Source organism: Ursus maritimus, unplaced genomic scaffold, assembly GCF_017311325.1.
Source record: "Ursus maritimus isolate PB19 unplaced genomic scaffold, ASM1731132v1 scaffold_21, whole genome shotgun sequence".
Classification (NCBI taxonomy): domain Eukaryota; kingdom Metazoa; phylum Chordata; class Mammalia; order Carnivora; family Ursidae; genus Ursus; species Ursus maritimus.
Window position 1 is genome coordinate 9,792,643 of NW_024424564.1, and position 5,351 is coordinate 9,797,993.

General features: G+C 44.3%; 1 long non-coding RNA gene across 1 annotated transcript; it reads left to right on the top strand.

The window, feature by feature from the left end:
- The first annotated feature begins 867 nt into the window (after positions 1-867).
- Positions 868-3,687, top strand: LOC103656856. Its single transcript, XR_566717.2, has 3 exons — positions 868-1,066; positions 1,916-2,168; positions 2,984-3,687. It is a non-coding gene; the product is annotated as an uncharacterized LOC103656856 (long non-coding RNA).
- Positions 3,688-5,351: the final 1,664 nt, after the last annotated feature.

Genomic DNA, 5,351 nt, shown 5'->3' on the forward strand with positions numbered 1-5,351 from the left:
CGGGTGCAAGGAAGTTGAGAGAGAAAGACGGGGAAGGCAGGAAGCCACTGAGGTGGAAATGTTGGCGGGCGTGGGAAGAGGGCAAAGAGAATTGGCTGCAAACTGGCATATGGTATCGATTCTAAATTTTGGTTGGTGGAAAAGGTTAGCTATCGGGGGAGTCTACTATTCACACATCCTTTAGCAGATTGCTATTAAAGGGTTCTTCTGCCTGGAGACTCGTTAAGGTGATTTCTTTCTCACTAAGAATGTATTGTATCCAACAGAACTTAGCACATTCCATTTTGAGATTTTCTTGAGAACAACTTATATACTCTAACCTGTTAGGGAGAGAAGCAGGATCTTCTTACAAGCACTATGAATGCTGGTCTTTCTGACAGTTCTTCCATCTCCATGGTTCTTTGGGAGATGTTGGGATTAGGAAATAGTTAATGAGATGAATAGCCAGGGACTCTTTTACTTTTAATAACGCGGCATCTTCTGTACCATGCAGTAGCCCCTGCGAGAGCTCACGGAACGGCCGTGCGCGCCATCTTACCTCTCCGAGACCGCTCACTCCCTGAGGCAGGCCTGCACGTATGCGTACGTGTGTTTCATTAACATTTATTGAGCTCCTGCTAGAAACTAGATCCTCATAAGGATAGTAAGACATTTAAAGCATGGTTCTGCCCTATATAATCCAAGTAAGAAGAAAAGCATAAAAGGTGACACCATCCTAAGACCAACCGTGACTAAGAGTTTAGGGAAGTGGTGCAAAATTAGAGTTAAGAAGAGCAAGTGGTCTCCAGAGGTCAGAAAAAACTTCATGAGAAGTTGCAAATTGAGCTGAAATTCACATGACGGCTGGGATTGGATGTGCCTTTGGCTTCTACACCTGTGGTTCTTTCTTCATGGAATGCCCAATGCCTAAATCCTCTTCATGTTTTACATTTCAGATTAAATATCCCTCCCTCAGGGGAGCCTCCCCCTACCCACTGGATGAGGTAACACACGATGGTTACGTGTCATCATGATGCCTTATACGTCTGCATAGCACTAATCAAAACTGGAGTTCAAAGCTCCTGAGGTAGGGACCATGTTTGTCTTGCTTATCTCTGGATCCCCAGAATCTATTCCGGTTTCTAGAACTGACCAGGTGCACCATAAATATATTATTCAATACATATATAAATGAATAAATAGGTAGAGAGAAAGGATGGGTGTCCACCAGGTTGAGAACCACGCAGGCAAGGTGTGGAGATGAGAGTGAGCATGGCACGCTGTGAGGTTCCTCAGAAGAATTCGTAGTAGGTCAGCATGGTGGAGCAGTGGGCGGGCTTAGTTGAAATGGTTGGTTGATTCTCTTGTGTCAAGTAAGGACTTTGTTCTTTCTTCTTGCCCGTGGAGAGCCATTGAAAGTTTTGGACTGTAGGAATGACATACTGAAATTGGCATTTTAGGAAAATTAACTTGTTCATGTTGCACAGATGAATTGGATGGGGCAGTGGGATTGTGGAGCTCTGGGGCTGTAATAACAGACATGGGTCTGCCTCTTAAGAACGTGGACTAGGAGCTAATTTTTTGAAGAGTGACTTAGAGTTTCCAAACTAGAAATCATGACAAAATGGCATCTTACCTCAAAGACACCTGGTAATAACAATCTATATATGGAAAGCAGAAACCCCCTCCTTCCAATCGGGGGGTATAACCCACATACAGGTTCATTCCGTAAGGACGCTAAATGCACTGATCAGTCATCTCTCTCATTGGGGAAACTGCACAATGCAGATTATCTCAGATTTTGAAGAATAAAACTTAGTTCCTTTCCTAGGTTCTACTGAGCTGGAATGTCCTTGAGAACTTCTCTGATTACAGTGTCCTCCCCCATCCTCCCCGCTCCCTCCACCTCTCCCTGCCCTAATTCCTTCCATTTCAGCTTCCTCAGTTCTGGCTCGGTTCACATATGGGGAATTGATTTCCTTCTAGAGCCTCCCAAGTGTTCACTCATAAAATAATGTCCTCGAGGCAGAATGCAGTGACGTGATCCCGAACTCTGTGATGGGGATCAGGACACCATCCCACTTGCTCTTCTTTCTCCCCTGGGCGGCCCTTCAACGAGACAACAATAAGCTCCTTGACATCAGGATCCAAGTGTAATTCAGCCTCGCGTCTCCGTCTCCGAGTCTGTGGTGCGTGAAGCATAACTCCTCGGTATATTTGTCCGATGACTCAAGAATGGGTCAGATATTTGGATGCAGTTTGCCAGCTCTCATGTAGGAATGAAAGAAAGCCTCAGAGGGAACCTGCAGAACCAGGACGTTCTTGGAATCAGAGTGGAGTCAGCCTACTGATTCTGGCATGAAAGCGAGAACACCTTTGTCAGTAACCTGCAAATTGCTCCTCTGCTTGTTAACAGTGGGAGAGGTTTCTTTAATTGGTTTATAATTTCACCCTCTCCTTGTGCTATTGATAGGCAACCAGACAAGCTTCAGGGTTCTGCATTCACTTTAGGTAGATCTGGCTACCAATACTTTTAGTCATTTTTTTTTTAAGATTTTATTTATTTATTTGACAGAGAGAGACAGCCAGCGAGAGAGGGAGCACAAGCAGGGGGAGTGGGAGAGGAAGAAGCAGGCTCCCAGCGAAGCAGGGAGCCCAATGCGGGGCTTGATCCCAGAACGCCGGGATCACGCCGAGCCGAAGGCAGACGCTTAACGACTGTGCCACCCAGGCGCCCCTATATTTTTAGTCATCTGACCAACTTCCCTGGGAGTTGGCTGGGCAAACGCTAGTGATTCCAAGTCAGAGTTGAAGATTTTAGAGAAATAAGAAATGAAAGTATCCCCGTCTGTGACCTGAAAATAAACCTGTAGATGTATTACAGATTTCAAATGACTGTCTTATCACACTACATTGAAGCGAGTGGAATTGCTCACACTGTGTATTTTACACACAGGCAAAATAAACACATAAATGACATGTTTGTTGTTCATTTCCCCACCAGGCCTTGTACACAATTCTGACCACTGGGACAGGTGGAAGAGCCATGGAAACGACAATAGCATCAGGTTCTAACTTTCCAGTGATGTCCTGCGATTCACTTTCTCATTTGTGAAAGGAGGGGTTAGGTTAGAACAGATCTGAAAAGCACTTGTAGGCACTCAAATTCCATTATTCGTCAGTCTGCCAGAAAATACATCGTCACCTGCCAAATGTGAACTCAGCACCCACGTGTTACCCGAGCTCCTCCGGATACCCCTCCACACCTCCCTGGCTCCAGCCTCCCACCTCCCAAGCCTCCAAGGCGTTCTCACCTACTCTTGCCAGCCCATTCCTAAAACCCCACTTTCTCTTATCAACTCCTCTCTGCTTCCTCTTACTAGTTAAATCATATCCGTGCCCAGTATTTTTTTCTGTCTGGCTTTTCTGAGGAATTATATTAATTTCAGTCACTTCTTAAGCATATATTAAGCACCAAATGTTTTTCAGGACCTGTGCTAGGTTGTAAATTTATAAAGACAGAAAAAATGTAAGGATCACATTTAGTAAATTCATAGCCTAATGAAGATGGGGCCAGCTGTATGACTTTCATGGGCCCTGGGCCCTTTCCTCTTCGTGGGCCCCTTCCCCCCTTAAAAAATATGAAAAGTGGTATTTCATAACTGGGTTGGTATGAAGAGGAAGTTTTCTTACCCCGATATCATGTATTAAAACATTTTCTTCAACCTCAAAGTCTTCTTTGTTTTGTTTTGTTTCATGCCTACTATGCCTGATGGATACATTGGCCTTGGGGAAGATAGACAAGTAATGATTCCACCCTAGTACAGTGATTACGCACGTGTCCTGTGAACAAACAGTTCTGCTCTTAGACCCAAACTCAAGCAAAACTCCATTTTGTCTTCTGTGGAGAGCAAGCGACAGGCCAGAAAAAGACCAGGGAAGCTAGAAATGGTAGATTCGGGCTCAGGGAAACCCCTCCTTACTGAGCTGGTCTCCTATGACCTTGCAAGGCCTCCCTCGGTGTTTGCAGCCCACGTATTCCATACAGCGTCGGCCTTCGTTCACTCACTGAACATCCTCTGTGTTCCAGGCACTGCTCTAGGTGCTTTCTATACAGCAGTAGATAGAACAAAGTTTCTTGCCCTCACCTGCCCGTCACATAAATCTGACTCTGAAGACATAGCTTTCCGAAGTGCACTGGGAACAAGGGACCAATGCATTTCCCATCGGTCTGAGGATAAGAGGATTCCCTGGCGAAGCTCAGTGAAGAATGCTCCGGGAAACCTCGAAGGCGGTACCTGGGGAGTCACTTAGTGGCAATTCATAGGATTCGAGGTCATCTTCCTGAACCCTAATTGCTGTTCTGAAGCGTATTTGGGGGAGTTCTTTGCAGGTGTTTTATTTCTCTAGGAGCTCTGTGTTAAATATACCTACTTTGTATTGATGTAACTATTGCAACAAATATTTTCACCTTAAAATAGCAATCCTGGTTCCATTGAAGTTTTTATGAGAAAATGGATGACCTAATTCTATTTTCAAGGTAACAGGTGGAAGCTTCCAATTTTTTATGTGGGAGCAAGAGAAAGAGCACCAAATGTTCTGGGTTTGCAAGGAGATCTCAAAGCATAGCTAACTCAAGGAATGCTAATTATGAATTTACCGCAAGTAGGAGATACAGAAAGAGGAGTTTTAAACTGAAGACTAACAATTTCACATTAAGTGTCGTCCCTGGTGCACGTCGTTTTTCTAGATGATTTTTGTTCTCGTTATTCTTTTAAGTTTGACAGCTCTTCAGATGACTCTAGTGTCATTTTTCTATCAGTTTAGACTTTGGGCTGGAAGAACTCATTGTTTCTAAGGTTCTAGAGGAAATCGTTGGCTTCTAACGGTGAAGAAAGGAGGACAGTAGACGCTACTCTGATGAAGGAGCTGCCTCCTCTGTCCAGGTTGACACAAAGAAGGTAACCTTGTAGAGGGCAGACGGGTGAGCTGCTGATGGAGGTAGTGCTTGCCATGGCCCACCATGCTCCATTCCTGCTGGATTCATCCATAGTATTGAGTGTAGGACTCAAGGAATACATTGTTGGTTGCTAGTGGCGTCAACTGTAATAGGACAGAGTCATTCTTCAACAACAACAAAAAGCTACTTAAGTAAGACTGAAGATCTCTTACTTATAGCAACCTTCTTCTGAACATCAGGCAGACTTTCCAAAACAGAAACTTCCCCCTAGTTTTAGTTTGAACTGTCGAATGGAGGGTTTGGGGCTTACACCATGAAATAATACAGTCTGTATAATATACTCTTAATTATGGGTTCATTTCCAGGACTTTCTCTTTCTCTCCAGTTTCTTATTCTACAGGGTGATGAATTA